The sequence below is a fragment of the Chiroxiphia lanceolata genome, chromosome 1, assembly GCF_009829145.1.
Source record: "Chiroxiphia lanceolata isolate bChiLan1 chromosome 1, bChiLan1.pri, whole genome shotgun sequence".
Lineage (NCBI taxonomy): Eukaryota > Metazoa > Chordata > Aves > Passeriformes > Pipridae > Chiroxiphia > Chiroxiphia lanceolata.
In genome coordinates, this window is record NC_045637.1 from 104095422 (window position 1) to 104112467 (window position 17046).

Genomic DNA, 17046 nt, shown 5'->3' on the forward strand with positions numbered 1-17046 from the left:
ATATGGCTAAACTTATTTCCAGTCTCTTAGAATTCTGGCCCACCTGGGGGGACATATGCTATAGAAATGTTTGCCCAACCATGCAACCTTCACTTTAACCAGTGTGTTTAAAAAAGACTTTTTATTTACATTGAAGTATATATGGAGACAGAAAATATGACAAATTGCTTCCATAAGGACAGTGCATTTGCCTATAAACTGATCAGCTTTATCTAGAGAAGCATCAATGATCATCTGGGGCCAAATTCTCTTCAAGTATAACACAGTTACTCTTTTTTAAGAGACAGCTTAACAAGTGTATCTAATATTACTTTCTGTATTCCATATATTGGATTTTTTAAAATCTTTTTAAGAATAAATATGAAAGATTATTGATTGTGACAAAATAGTCATAGCATAGAGTAATTTTTTTGGATTTATACAGAACCATCATTTAAAAATTAATTTCACAGAATTATGTAAAAATAGTCTTATTTTGTTACAAGTACATTTTGAAGAAAAGATTTATACCATATAATTTGAAGTACACAACCTGAAACATAATAGACATGTTGAAACTGTAATGATTCAATTCTTACCAAACCTGTCAGGTGTCTAAAGTCTAAGAGTCAGCCTTACATCTTTCTCTATTATGTTATGGTTCTGTGAATGACATTGTTTCCTTTTAAGGCACTTCTTTTAAAATCACAGCAGTTTTTCCCTTCGTACATTTTCATCAAGGAAAAGTTCAAATGTTTTTTTCTTCTTAGTTCTTATTAAAAAATGGACTGTCATCAGATTTACTCAATAAATAATAATTTCCTACTAAGGAAATATATAAACTGGCCACTTCCCCTATTTCAGGTGTGCTTTCCTATCTCTACCTATTAAATCACTTATCCTGATTTTTCTGATACATAAACTGTAGCTTTTACCTACCTCTTAAACACAAACTAGCATCACTGCAAATAGTTTTATTTCTTTTTTTTTTTTAAGTGTTACTAATGTAACACGTACCTTCAACACTATGCAAGTGTAAAGACAACAGTATTTCTGCAAATAAAAATTGTATATTGTCTTAGTGTCTGACAAGTTAGCCACTAAGACAGGTTTTTTGCATTGAAAACACCCTTATTTTCCTGGCAATTCCGGTAATAGTCAGAGTTCTTCTAAAATATTTATTAATTAGTTGCTAGATGGTTTGAGATGGTTAAACATGAGTAGTACTACAACTCGGAAAAAGATTTTTCAATCTTAAGAATAAATAAAGATATCTTTTAGTCTAGGTAGGTGTTTACCACAAGTAAACAAAATGAAGTATAATATAAAATATTCACAGAAATTTTAGTCTCTGTCTCAGCATAAGAAGTGACTGTGAAAATGAATTAGTAATTGCAGAAGTTGTGTTATTAATGGCTAAATGAGGAAATTTTTAACTTTTTCTGTTACACTAAACTTATTTAGTCCACAGATGTTCATGACAAATCATGGGTTTAGTTCTTTCATTCTCAGTACCAAATATAAGAACAATATAGATTTCTAAATTCTATATGAATTGAACATATAAAACAAATTAACATCTGTTAATTAACAGCAGACTGTTCTGCTAAGGGTAGATCTTCATATATTATGGCTCTCAAATATCACTGTATTTCAGAACATAGTACGCCACCTTACGTATCAGACTTCTAAACTTAGAGAAAGACGGAACATATATCTGTGTTTGTTCTACTGGTGATCTAATCAGTCCATTTACAGCAGTGTTAGATCTTGAGTAGCAAAAACTGATTCCCACAAGGTAAGTCAATCAGTCTGATTGTTCGTGTTTTCTGTCAGAAGGTAAAGGTTTGATTTCTGTCCTCTCCTAGAATATGTTTGGAAGGGATTTGATTAATAAAAGCTTTTGCTAATAGAGAAACTGTGACATTCCTGCACTTTCAAATAGCAGGTAGAATCTGAAATTAAAGGCTAAATATGGATGAAGAGGAAATACACAATATGGTTTTACACCAGTGACTGACTGCAGATCTCTAGTTAGGAATAGTTTTCTTTTTGAGCCAGTCAGGAGAAATAACTTAAGATTGACTCAGCTTATTCGAAATGAATTGTGTCATGGAGTTTCTTATTTCCCTGTATTCCGCAAATTCCCCTTCAAAATATTCTTAGCTGATATCCACAAGTACGGCTGTACAGATAATGTAATGCTTTTCTGCTATTCAGCATATGTTATAAATTCTTTTATTTCAAGGAATATGTGGAAGCAACAAATTTTATTGGTAGTATTTAGGTATTTTTGGTAGTATTTTTTAGTATATTTAGGAATAAGTTGCCACATTCATGTCTGAAATAAAAGAGAACAGTTTCCATGTCCAACAGTAACTTTGGGAGGTTTTAATTATCTTGGAACATAATCATACACAGAAATAGATAGACTTCACTTTGGGACAAGGAAACTTTTTTTTAATTGATTTTTGTATTATAAAATAATTTATATATGGAAGTCTACATTTTAAATTGCTATGAAAATGAAAATTGGGACATTTTCTCCCCCCCCAACAAACAAACAAACAAACAAACCAGAGAAGAACATTCATTTTTAATTTTTTGAAAGAAGTACTCGATGTGTTGAAAATTGCTTTAATCCTCAGGAACTGAGTTGTTTTTTATTTTATGAAATGCTATTTTCTTATGATAAAGTCATAAGAAATTACTGACTGCTGTGTTCTGAGTTATTCTCACATTAGTAAGAAAAGAATTCCTAGATTACAGTGTTCAATGCAATATTTTTAAACTGTCACTCAAACATCATCTTTATAAAAAATTCCATTTTACTCTTAAAATTGTATTGTACGCTGTTTTTCAAAAAGCCAGGTTACCAGAGAAAAGTGCATAAGTGAAATGAATTGATACATTTGAATTAAACAGACAACATTTTAAGTATGCAAACCTTCTTCAGGCCTGAAGCAGAAACAGAAAGTCTTTTTTTTCTTTTTTTCACTAGCTGGAAGCACTGATGTTCAAAAAAATCCACAACTTTCAGGTTCACAAATTTTAGTTTTAAATTTTAGGCTTGTTTTGAAAGGGTTTTTTGTAGGTCTCCTCTCAGACTCTGAACCAACAGGTGAAAGAAGGGGAATGGCTTTGAAAAACATAACATCTTCTAGTGACTAGTCATACCACAGTTCCCTGAATATGTTCTGGTACACTGCCATTATTTTAGTGTCATCCACTCATGCTGCAAAAACCTGTGGATCATGGGAAAAATGATCACTTTCACACCCCACAGTGGAGAAACTGTGATTAAGATAGTTCTCTGAGCAGAGTTCACTGATAATAGCAATGGGTTTGAATTTGCGGGTCGCGTTTTTTTTTTACACTGGGGTGGTCTTCTGGTCTGCTTAAATTTCAGTGTAAAAGTGTGTTCATTTTTCAGACTATTTTTTGACAATCTGATCATTTTCTAGTGTACTTTGTGATTATCTATGGAAGATTTTATTTTCTTCTTTTTTTTGAATACTCATCACTATACTACTATTACTAATGTAATTACTGCAATATTTTAATAGAAGGATTCTAGTAGCATTTTTCATTTTCATCAACATGTATTATGAATGAGAATTTTGTTAAATCTAAGAATTTTTGTCTCATAACAAGTTCTGAAGTTTATTTTGTTTAATTAAAGTAAATGCTAGCAGTCCTGAATAATAATGAAAAGTTGAAATTTCTTAAAGAAAAGGTAACTTTAGAAAGAAAAAATCCCCTACAGACCTAATCAAAATTGTGTACTTTAATAAAAAACTAATTTGGAGTTTATTTTCTAAATTAAGTGCTTTCAAAACTTTAATTCTATTTTTGACAAAACATATATTCTTTAGGAATATTCTAATTGTGTTGATCTAGCATTGCAGATTTAACATGCTTGCCTCCAATAATAGTCATTCTGATGTAGACATATCATGATGTTGGTAGATAGAATTCAAGTTATCAGTGGTTGCATAAGAGCTAGTATCAAATTTTTATCATCTGGTATTCTCTGATAGTAACATGAATGCAAATGAATGTTTATTACAGTGGTGTAACCTCTGGATTTTCCATATATTGCTACCTATCAGGCCTATCCAAAGACTCTGATACTAATTTAATGTACCCCTTCCTAGATGTGTGATTTTTTTAAAATATCTTATTCTGTTGGTTTATTTCATTCCAAATAATCCATAAAAACACATCAGCAACAGAACTGTTTACCCCAGTGAAAACATATCCATAAATAGTAGTGGTGACTGTGCAGCTGTGAGAAGAACAAGGTGAGTGGATTTCAACTCTGAGCATTAATATGCCATTTTACCTGCTTCCTTGTGCTGCTTCCTTCTGCACTACTGATGATAACAGTAATGACAACAAGGACTTACTGTCAGCGATTTGAATGGGCTTCATCTGTAACACAATTCATTTTAAAAATCACTTTAGGACATTTGGGAACACTTACTTTTATGTTCTGATCTTGAAAATATTTTTGTTTGTGCATGGCTTGATTCACTTGTAATCCTATTGCAGTCACTGACACTAGTCACGCAAGTACAAGTGCTTGAGTGCTGCATTGCCTCCAGGAAAAGTATGGGTCTCTAGGAGTGCTTCTCTCTTTACACCAGTTTTTGGTGTTTGTGAAATCCTTTTTCTCAAGAGTTTTGCATAATTTATTATGTGATAAAATGAAAAGAATCTAACTCTTTTGCCAGATCTTCGGACACGTAGTTCCATTGACTTCAAAACCAATTTACTATACCTGAGGATATCATTCTAGATGTTTTTTTTCTTTCCAAGCCTAGGAGTTATTCATTTTTTCACCTCTTACTTGTGAATACAAAGTGATTCATATTGCTTGTCTTAGATGACCAGGCCAACCTTTCTCATTCCTGGTTATTCTATAACCTCCTGGAATACATACATCATTTGCAACTTGTTAGAAGTATTGAGAACTCTCTCCACTCTCTCCCTTTTTACCTGCTGAGCAGAAATATTCTGCATTTCTAGAGTTTAGATGCATTTCTGCATCCCAAAATGATATCTAAAATTTTTTCTAATTCTGGTTTCAACTCAAGTTGCAACTGTCCCATCTTTTTTCTACCTTCACAAAACATTTTCCTTTGCCAAAATAAGATTTATAATACTGTTCTATTTTTTCACTCTTACTAATTGGTTAATACCATACTTTATAGTTCCAATAAAAACACAGCTGCTTCCATTTTAAATGTTTGGATGCTTTTTATAAGAGGAAGAAACTTAAATAAAGATGAATTGAAAGAAAGTGGAAATTAAGTTTAATTACCACTACCAGAACAAACCACATAAAGAATTACAGCACTTCAGTATAGATTTTGTGAACACTGCAGACAATAAGAATTTTTCCACTGACTTTAACAGCATTTGGATTTTGTCCCTGAAACTCAATTACTTGTACAGCAAAGAAAACCAAGGCAAGGGCAAGCTTACTTCCCTGATCAATGGTGTCTGTGAGTGTTACAACACATATTAGAATGTTTTTGTTACATATGTGCTCACAGTTAGGGACACATATTCTTTTGGGACCATAAGTACTTCTAGTCAATGTTCAGAAGCAGATGAAGCTGTGATAAAATACTGAGAAAAATATACCTTCAGCAGCATTTCCAGCACAGCCCACCCAAACACCACCCTGAGGGATGGAAAAGGGTAACAACAGCTTATTTTAAACAAATAGGCTTTAAACCAGATAGCTTGGCAGCTGGAAAGTAATACAACTTCAGCAAACTGACAACTAGCAGAAACTGCAAAACACACTGTGAAAACTGGCTAAATACCTGGATGTCCTTTCCACCCTGGGTTTTGAGTGCTGTTAGTGCCTATATAAAGTAAACATACCACGATAGTTTGAGCAATCTGATTTAGTACCTTTCTTCTTATACAAAGTGATGATGACAGCATCACGAAGGTCTGATGGTAGTTCACCGAGCTCCCAGCAGCGCACCACAAACTCGTGAAATTTGGTGTGGAGTGCAAGGCCCCCATGTTTCCAGACTTCAGGTGGAATTCCATCAACCCCAGCTGCCTTGCCGATTTTTACCTGCTGTATGGCCTTAAGGGTTTCTCCTAAAGTGGGGGCAGTATCCAATTCATATTTTACTGGTTGTTGTGTGATGGACTGAATTGCTGAATCTTGGACTACACGGCTGGTACTGAAAAGAGTCTGAAAGTGTTCAGACCATCGATTCAGAATGGAGGTTTTATCTGTTAGAAGGGTTTGACCATCAGCACTGAGTAGAGGGCTTTGTACCTGGTATGTAGGTCCGTATGCTGTTTTCAAGGCCTCATAGAAACCTTTGTGATCACCTGTATCTGCGCATAATTGAGTTTTTTCAGCTAGATCGATCCACCACTTGTTCTGGATGTCACGGAGTTTCTGTTGGAGCCTGCTGCATGCGAGACGAAAGGCTGTTTTTCTTGCGTGACAGGATGGTAGTGCAAGGTGTGCTTGGTGGGCGGTTCTCTTCTTCCTCAACAAGTCTTGGATTTCTTGGTTGTTTTCGTCAAACCAGTCCTTGTTCTTCTTGAGGGAGAACCCTAAGGATTGTTCAGAGGAATGCAGGATGCTGTTTTTAATATGAAGCCAGATTGTTTCAGGAGAGGAATCTGTGGGAATGTTTTCGAGCCTAGTTTGAAGGTTTGCCTGGAAACTGCCTCTTACTGTGGCTGATTGGAGATTGTTAACTTGGAGTCTTCTCCTTGGGATGCTGCCCCTCTTTGATTTGAATTTGAGCTTAAAATTGAGTTTACAGCGCACAAGCCGATGGTCTGTTTGGCATTCTGCGCTGGGCATCACGCGGGTATGGAGGACATCGCGAGCATCTCTCTGTCGCACTAAGACATAATCAATGAGGTGCCAATGCTTAGAACGGGGGTGCATCCAGGTTGTCTTCAGACTATCTTTCTGCTGAAAGATAGTATTAGTGATGGTGAGTTGTTGCTCTGCACAGAATTCTAGCAGAAGTCGACCATTGTCGTTGCAGTTTCCAACACCATGCTTGCCTAATACTCCTTTCCAGGCTTCAAAATTCTTGCCTACTCTGGCGTTGAAATCACCAAGGATAATGATCTTATCGTCTGCAGGAACCTTTTGGGTAAGGAGGCGCAGGTCAGTGTAAAATTTATCTATTTCAGCAGGGTCAGCTTGGAGAGTTGGGGCATATATACTAAAGATGACAACATATTGCTTGTTGGTAAAATCCTGGCAAGAATACTCTTGAACAGACTAATACCCACTATAGCAGAAGGAATTCTACCTGAAAGTCAATGTGGTTTCAGAACCAACAGGAGCACCACAGACATGGTATTTGTCCTCAGACAACTGCAAGAGAAGTGTAGGGAACAGAACAAAGGTCTCTATGTAACCTTTGTCGACCTCACCAAGGCTTTTGATACTGTGAGCAGAAAAGGTCTGTGGCAGATTTTGAAACGTTTAGGTTGTCCCCCCAAGTTCCTTAAAATGATCATCTCACTCCATGAGGATCAGCACGGCCAAGTCAGATATGGCAACACACTTTCTGAGCCCTTTTTAATTAAGAATGGTGTGAAACAAGGTTGCGTTCTCGCTCCTACCCTATTCACCGTCTTCTTTAGCATGATGCTCCAAAGGGCCACAGCAGACCTCGATGATCAGGACGGCATCTACATTCGATACCGTACTGATGGAAGTCTATTCAATCTAAGGCGACTGAAGGCCCACACCAAGACCTTAAACCATCTTGTCCGGGAGCTGCTTTATGCTGATGATGCTGCCCTTGTTGCCCACACAGAAGCAGCTCTGCAGCGTTTAACATCCTGCTTTGCAGGTGCTGCTGAGCTCTTTGGGCTGGAAGTCAGCTTAAAGAAGACAGAGGTCCTCCATCAACCTGCACCTCAGGAAGTCTTCCATCATCCCCACATCACCATTGGCCAATCAGAGCTCAAATCAGTCCAACAGTTTAATTACCTTGGTAGCCTCATCTCCTCAGATGGTAAGATCGACGGAGAGATAGACAACAGGTTAGCTAAGGCATATAATGCTTTTGGAAAACTCCACAAGAGAGTATGGCGTAATAAACACTTAAAGAAAAGCACCAAGATCAGTGTTTACAAAGCCATAGTGTTGTCTACTCTCCTATACGGCTCCGAATCATGGGTCATCTACCGCCACCACCTGCGTCTCCTAGAACGCTTCCATCAGCGCTGCCTCCGTACAATCCTTAACATCCACTGGTCAGATTTTGTGACCAATACATCTGTACTAGAGCAAGCAGCTGTCACTAGTATTGAGGCCATGTTACTGAGAACGCAGCTGCGATGGGCAGGGCACGTCTCAAGGATGAAGGACCACCGCCTCCCTAAGATCCTGCTCTATGGTGAACTTGCCACTGGCTGCCGCATGAGAGGAGCCCCGAAGAAAAGATTCAAGGACTCCCTGAAACAACATCTCAGCCTTGGCCATATTGATCACCATAACTGGTCTACTCTGGCCTCCAATCGGGAGGCCTGGAGACACACCATCTATAACGCAGCTGTCTCCTTTGAGAACTCACGCAGGATCACTCTCGAGGAGAAAAGGCAACGCAGAAAGAACCGTGTCTTGCAGAATACACCATCTAAGGAGTCTTTCTGCTGTGCCTTTTGCAATCGGATATGTCTGTCACGTATTGGCCTCATAAGCCACCAGCGTGCCTGCAGCAAATGTGGATAGTGCCTTCCCAAATCTTCGTTCGCGAAGCCCAGCCATGAAAGTAAACATATTTGCTGTTTTACTGAATGGGATAATGGGACCCACAAAGCAAATAGGAACTGAAAAGACCGTCATGAGGCTTAGATTATGGAGCTATTTTGTCCCGTTCATACTTTTTCAAAAACTTTCCTATGACAAAGAAATATCATTGGTGAAAAGTGAATACTTGGCCTCAGTTTTTAAAATTCAGGGAAAGTTGGTACAGGCAGATGGCAAGCAGCTTCTATGGCTTTTTTTTTTTTTTTACTTCCTCCCTAGGGCAGAGGGAGCGTTGTTGAAATATATTTGAGTATTTCTACTTGAATTTATGTCGTAAAATGTTAATTTTTTTTTTAAGATATATTTGCCTATAATAGAGATTATAATAGGATTCAGGAAGGAATGAGGGAGAGAGGAAACACCTTTCAGTTGTTGAAATGCTGCCAAGTCTTTCTAAATCCGTAACTTTGTCTCTATGACACATCAGTCATGATGTTCTATGGAAGAACATTAAAATGCACTTTTGATTAATTGGTGCACAAATTATTTCCCATTTGATCTGTAGGCATTAAATTTAATTCTAATGCGCTTCCAGTGACTCTGGGACTGTTATATGAATTTGGAATGAATTTAGCCTTTATGTTTTAATTTGCTCAGCCACCTTATCTAAATAGAATATTCCAAGGTTTGAAACAGCTGAAATACTGCTAGTAATTCTTAAATCAAATTTAAATACTTCTGAAATCAATTTAGAGAGAAAGTAAGCTTCCTCTTTGATTGAACAAATGTGTTTTCCTGCTTCTGATCTCTGGATAGTAAGTTAATGTTGTTGCCACATCAATTTTTTGTAACATACAGTATGTTGTTCAGTAATATTCTCCTAAAAATGCAGCTAAAATGTAATTGATACTATTTTATTCATTTTGAGAAGAGTTTCCCAAGAATACTTTGATTTAAAGATAAATAGAAATACATACAGCAAGGTAAAGATGATTTACCTGCTGCTTTCTGCTGTAAATAGCTCATTTGGAAGTATACTAAATGGCCTGGTTTAGAATTGAATGTTCTTGTCTTGCAATATTACATATATATAATCCTACATTCAGAGCAGGGAAAACCTGTCTAGGTATTTTTGTCACTTTCTACACTTAAGACCTGAACACTTTATTTTCTGTCAACGTGCCAGATTCTGATATCTTGATCAGATTTTACTCACTTCATAATGGGCCACTCTATTACTACCTGAGGAATTAGTATGTTGGATCAAATGAAGTCATCGTTTATATTTTTGTCATTAATAATAGCAATAATTTAAATTTAGAAACATTGAGTATTTTTACTAACTTTCTATTTAAGCAAAATTCCTGCTGAAAACAAAGATATGTTTGACTAAGGCTTTCAAAATGTTTCTATTTTAAATAAACCTTCCTGTATTTTTCACCAAAATTTTAGATATTTTCTGCCTTCGTAAACTTCTTTTAGAAGGACAAACTTAACATGTCTTTGTCTCTCAGTGTATTTAGTTCATAGTAAGGAGAAATTCTCACTGATGACTGAAGAAAATGTTAATTAATAATACATTAAAATTTGGAGCAACTGTTAGAACCAATATCTTATCTTAATCAGTTCATTTCATTCATCTTTGTAATTTGCAAAAAAATAGAGAAGTCTTTCAATGGGATTGTAGAAAAAACATATTCTCATGACTTCTTGGCTCATTGTTGTCTCAGTGGGTACATTTTCATATATTTTATTATCTTATTTGCCTGAGATATGGCAGCTATTTGCATCTTAGAGGCCTTACAGAAATCTTTAACATCCATCTATATTATCAAACCCTTTTTTTATAGAAACTGACTGTTCTAAGTATTGAGGTTAACAAGTAGTTCAGTGTAAAGTATAGATTACATATTTGATTATGTGCGATGGTGCCAATATATTACCTCTAGGAATCTCTTTACATTTCTGTAACTTCCAGAAATAATATCTGTAATATTTACTCTGGTTAACTATAGTAATTTAGGATTCTCATTACATATGCAAAGTATACATTGTCATGACAATTCACCAAAAACACTGTCTGTGCTCATGCACTATGCTTATGGCTTGTTACCAAGAGTCAGACTAAATGTTTATCATGGTCCTCATGATATTAAATCCTCTCATTCTATGCAAAGTACATGCATAGTGTCAATTGATAGCTGTAAAAATTATTGTTAGTAATCATAAGCATTTCAGAGAAACGTAGCCTCTTCCAGGTTTTTCGCCTTGCTTGACTAGACACAATTCCATTCAAAAAAGTAATCCATGCCAAAAAAACATTAAATGTAGGTAATATAGAAGTAAATGCTTGTGGAGATTTTAACTGGCAGCAAAATACAAATAGTTTCAAGCAGAAAACAAGTAATTACTTACAAAACAATCCCACATAATCTTCAAATCCCTCACAATCTAGCACTCTACTTCTTTCAAGTCTGTATGGGGCAAATAGTACTTTTTTTCAAGTTAAATTTACTTGCTTGTATAGACAAAACATATTCCTTACATTTGAAATATTACATACTCCATTTATCTTAAAACAAAACACTGATCTTGCCATATAGGTACAACCTTAATGAGAGGTAAATCTTTTCAGCCAATTTTTTTTCCCACCAGGATTCAGTTAATGACATAAGACTATAGATCACAGAGTTATTTCCTTGATCAGCATATCTGACTATGTAGGCTACCTCCCAAAGATTTGGGATCAGGCTTGGATTTTTATATAATGTTTTACATTTCTGTTGTTCAAATCCTGACCAAAATAAGACAATGTCTTTTGGCCTCTAGATTCTGAGGCAAATAATTTAGACTGCTTGTAGCCATGGTTTGCACCATGACACTGGGCAAAATATTGCTATTCTTTCATCAATTCACACATACAAACAGAAATTGTTTATAGCACTTATTCGTATGGGCAAGATATCACCACCAAGGACTGAACTACCAAAATCATCCACTGAAGCTTAAAGTCTTAATTCTTTCACACAAGACTTGAGTGTACAATACTGTACAAAAGATATGGTTACCATTAGTGCTGGAGAAATGCCACACTGAGAATAGTCTTTGTGTAGATACATTTCTGTAGGAGTTCGGTGTACAAGCTAAGTCATGAAAAACAAAAAGACCCTGTCCTACTTTATCAGTTGTAAAGAGGAATGATAAGAAGAGTTGCAAGCTGAGGAATGCTAAAGTCACCTTTTAACAGTTTTAGAGAAGTGTAAATTAAAATTTGGATGTAAAAATTATTCCAATTAATCACCATGTCATAAATAAACTATCAATCCCAAACAGTGTGTCCTAGCTTTTCTGTAATGAACCATCTCTCATTTCTTACACACAGTGTTTGACTAGGAAAAAAGTAGTGTGCTTTAAAGAAAAAAGCTATCATCTTCCTCCCCAAGGAAAGAAAAAGACCCTTATTTTTCAGAACATAAATACAGACTTCCTGCATCAAAGAAGTACAGAGTTCTCACCTAGTACAAACTCCAGCTTTTCTCTGCCTTGACTCTCTTTCATGCACTGTTTGTTCATGAGGCTTTGGAAGTTCATAAACTCTAGGCTAAGAGACTTCTGAAGATAATTCAACCCTCTTGGACTCGTTTTAAAAACCTTCAGAAGTCCTGGAGAAAGAGGATTTGCTCATGCCTGTAGCACAAAGGCTAATGGCTTCCTGGAAGTATAATATAGTGCAACCTGTTACTAGTGGGGTTCCACAGGGTTCCATCTTAGGTCCTGTGCTCTTCAACATCTTCACAAATGACTTGGACGAAGGACTGGAAGGTATACTAAGCAAGTTTGCACCTGGGAGGGGACAACCCTGCATGTACAAACAGACTGGGGAATGAGATGCTGGAAAGCAGTGCCATGGAAAAGGACCTGAAGTCCTGGTCAGTGGCAAGTTGCATATGAGTCAGCAGTGCCCTGGCAGCCAGGAGGGCCACCTTTGTCCTGGGGGCATCAGGTACAGTATTGCCAGCCAGTTGAGGGAGGGAATTTTCTGCTCTGCTTGGCACTGATGCAGCCTCACATTGAATATTGTGTCCACTTTTGTGCACCACAATATAAGAAAGATATTAAGCTCCTGGAGAGTGTCCAAAGGAGGGCAAAGAAGATGGTGAAGGGCCTTGAGGGGAATTCATGTGAGGAGTGGCTGAGGTTACTTGGTCTGTTCAGCCTGAAGAAGAGGAGACTGAGGGAAGACATCATGCAGTCCAGAACTTCCTCATGAGGGGAAGAGAAGGGGCAGACACTGATCTGTACTCTGTAGTGACCAGTGATAGGACTTGAGAGAATGGCCTGAAGTTGTGTCAGGGGTGCTTTAGGTTGGATATTAGGAAAAGGTTCTTCACCCAGAGGATTTTTAGATACCAGAACAGGCTCCCCAGGGGAGTACCAAACTTGTTCAAGAAGCATTTGGACAATACTCTCAGATACATGGTGTGAGTCTTGGGGATGGTCCTGTGCAGAGCCAGGAGTTGGACATGAGCCTTGTGGCTCCCTTCCAACTCATCATATTCTGTGATTCTATGATAATAGCTTTTCTATTCTCTAATTTTTCTACCTATCTGGTTTACAAAGGAGTCCCGCAGACAGTGCATTGGCCCAGTGAGGTGCTGCAAACAGCTGTGGGAATGTGAGAATAAACAGCTGGCACATGAAGGGTAAAACTTCTTGAACTGGCTTTGTCACATTATAGAAGTTTTCTGATACTGCAGGCTTCACTCGGATTTTGTTTCAGAGTATTTTCTATGTTTGTTCACCTAACAGATTCTGAAACCAATTAACTCAGGGTAGTGTGTATAGTTTTGAAGCAGAAATCCAACATCTTAACAATTATTATTGTTAATCATTACTTTCCTTGAAGCAGAAATCTGAGCTGGAGAAAAGATTTCCTTTACAGGTATTTTTGCTACCGAAGTTACTACTGATATAAAAGACAGTTTTGAAGATTTTCTAGAACCAAAACTCCACTAAGTGATCTAATGAGGTAACAGGTTTCCCTTGCTGGTAGACACTTGTCAGTCAAAATTTCCACTACTCTTAGGTAAGCGTGCCTTTATCTTCTACCTGGGTGGACCTAGGAAGATTCATCACCTGGTCTGGTTGTGAACAAACGTGTTCACACAGTGCCCATCTGCCTTTTCCTGGCAGATCAGTAATTGAGAGAAAGCTCCATCATTTCCGAGTTTCCATTAGTTTTAAATACATAGAGTTTCCATGGCACAAAATTCTAAATCTGTTCATTGTATAAAATCATTAACAGAGTTAGAGAGTGTAGCTCTTTACTAGCTCCTGACAGAGAGAGTGCTTTACAGTACTAAATAAACCAGGTGACACTCAAACATAGATGTCCAGAATTTGAGGACACAGACACTGATAAACCACATCACATTTTGAACAAGGCTTTCAAAAAGCTTTTTGAGTGTGCTGTTGGAATTGCTTTCAGATATGCACTTTCTGAAGACTCGTTCTCAGGTTTCTTAGCTCTCACACTGCTAATTGTAAGATTCTGTCAAGGTTGTGTTTTTAGAGATTTTAACATAGACCAATAGAATCATTTGGGTTGGAAAAACCTTTAAGATTGTAGAGCTCAAGCATTAACCTAACACTGTCAAATCCACCACTATACGACGTCCCTAACATGACATCGAACAGCATATAATTTCCCACTGTATAACTAATATACATTTAAGTTCTGGGATGTAAGTTAATGCTTTCCAATTACAATAATGGCACTGAGGACCAGAGACATGGACAGAATGAAAAAAAAGATGCAATAGATGTGTAGGTATATGTATCTCTTTCCAAGTGCTGATAGACTGCAATATACTGCAATAAGTTTGTCTTTGCATATCTAATCTTTTTAGTCAATTAAATGTTGCCAAGTAGGTCATGTAGTGGTTTTTGTGTATATCTCTATCTGTACAAATAATTGGTTTGATTTCATGCAAGTTGAATATTGCTTGTTCAAATGACTCTGAATAAATTTATCAAAGTAAGCATTTAAAACAGTTAAATGAGATCTATGAACTCTATTTTTTATTCACTTATGAAATATTATGACTATCATTTGCATGGTCTAAAATGTGCCACAAAGAAGATACGGTAAATTTTCAGCCAGATTTGGAGAAATTTAACATCATAGTTAAATGTCTTTTGAGCTGTTAAAACTGGGTTGGCACTTCTTTTCATTTTCCACAGAACGTGAGGCCAATTCATTTTTATATTGTTCAGAAAAACATCAAAAATAATTAATGAGTGGTAGTAAATGTGAAAATGGAGAAATGGCAATCAGGAATTAAAACAAGTGTCTCCTTTTATCTTATCACAGCTAGATATTTCTTTTTGCTTCTTCATGGTCAGCACCCAGTCTTTTAAGCTGCCTAAATACTATTAAAACATTGAAATCAATCAAATTCTCATTCATGTAGAGAGACAACTGTACAGTTGTTACAACTGTAGTAACTGTTACACTGAGCAACACGTGTAGTAAAACAAACAGAATCACAGAATCACAGAACAGGTAAGGTTGGAAGGCACCACAATGGGTCATCAAGTCCAACCTCACTGCTCAAGAAGGGAAACTACTCTTCATGCATAAACATATGCAATATTTCTGTGATGCAGAAACCAAATTCAGCCCATGGGTTAAGTATATACACTGGAGACCAAATTTCTCAGCAAGAATTCATTACATTTACATAGGCATTTACCATTCCCTTACATGGACAAAATTAATTTGTACTGAATAGATTCAATTCAAACTCAACTTCATGGTAAATAACAAAATATTCTTGGAATACATATACAGAACATCAACTGAAGTGCTACTGTAAAAATGAAGCTATAAATTCTGATGCAGTAGCAAAAAGCAGAAAAGCTTGAAGTTTGTTTTTTTTTTTAAACAAAACACAAAAGCATCAGAAATATGAACGTTAGAATTTTTGTTGATGATTTTTCCTTTTTATTATTATTTACCTAAGTATCAATAAATAACCAAATCCAAAAATGTATTTTTGAACATTTTGGCTATGACAAGTAATGAAGATGAGAGAAAACCAAGAAAAAATTCTATTTAAGCACCACATTATTCCACACTATGTAGTCATGCATTTATAAAGAAATACTTTGAAAAAACCTTTGTCCTCAGGTATATAGGTTGCTGATCTTGTAGCAGATTATTAGTTACAATTCCTGACATATTCTTTCCAGAGTTAAATCATGCCTAGAATGTAGACAGTAGCCTTTCTGTATGAAGTTTCTGTAAAATTTCATCATAATTATTTAAAAGAGATTACAGTTTTATCATCATTTCCTCCTAGGTTTTTTTTTCATAATGTCTTCACTGTCATTAGCATTTTAACTGCAAACTGTTTTAACTTTCTGTGAAAAACCCATTAACAATCAACAAGCAGCTGAAATAAATTCATGGACCTAAAAGGAACACAGGTTACAGTGATAAACTTCAGTATTAGTCTATTAACTATTAAAGATGAGTATTTAATTTTATACCTCAAAAATAAATTTATTATGTTGCTTCAAATAATCTGCCCTATGGTATAGTTAAATTATCACTGCCATTTTTCCTTGCCTGACAAATCAATGGGGAGGAATTAAAAAAAAAAGGTGGATATTCCTGATGATATATTTTAGAGCTGCAACTCCTATTTTTAAATTCCTTTTTTCTCTTTTAATAATGATAAAGTTTTTGCTACCAGAATGGCTTGGGAAAGCATTGCAAAACAATTCAGAAAGTGACCACTGATAATCCTAAACGTGAAGATAGTTAACAGGAGCCAGCCTGTTTTTCAGCACTTTTGTTTGCAAAACAGTCTTTGTTCCTGAAAACAAAGGTATGTTGCACAACAGAATGAGAATAAAAAACATATAATGGTATAGGTTACTTGTATGGTGTATTGAGCATATCCCACTAAGATCATCTATATAAATAGTAGTCATGGATGGATGTTATACTGGTACAGTGGCAGAAGAAGCAGAAGTATCTCAGAGAAACAAGTATTTGTGTGCCAGAATAAAGCTTCTGCTTCTCCTTCCTCTCTTCCTATTAGTGTGATGGGCCAATTTCTGAGTTACGCAACTGACTTCTATTAGGATCAGTCACGATTTTCAGATGTGATTTACCCATTCTTTGCTTTGAAATGTCAGTTCATGTCAGCCACTTGTTGAACTGTCCCAAGAGCTTGAAAATGAATTCATGTGCTTTGGGGGTAGAAAGATACCAGATTCATTCTAGAGAT

The 17046-nt window shown here is 36.2% G+C and overlaps 1 long non-coding RNA gene across 1 annotated transcript; it reads right to left on the reverse strand.

The window, feature by feature from the left end:
- Positions 1–3050: 3050 nt before the first annotated feature.
- LOC116783765 lies at positions 3051–9204 on the reverse strand. Its single transcript, XR_004355827.1, has 3 exons — positions 9169–9204; positions 4325–4413; positions 3051–3224 (listed from the first exon to the last, which is right to left on the reverse strand). It is a non-coding gene; the product is annotated as an uncharacterized LOC116783765 (long non-coding RNA).
- Positions 9205–17046: the final 7842 nt, after the last annotated feature.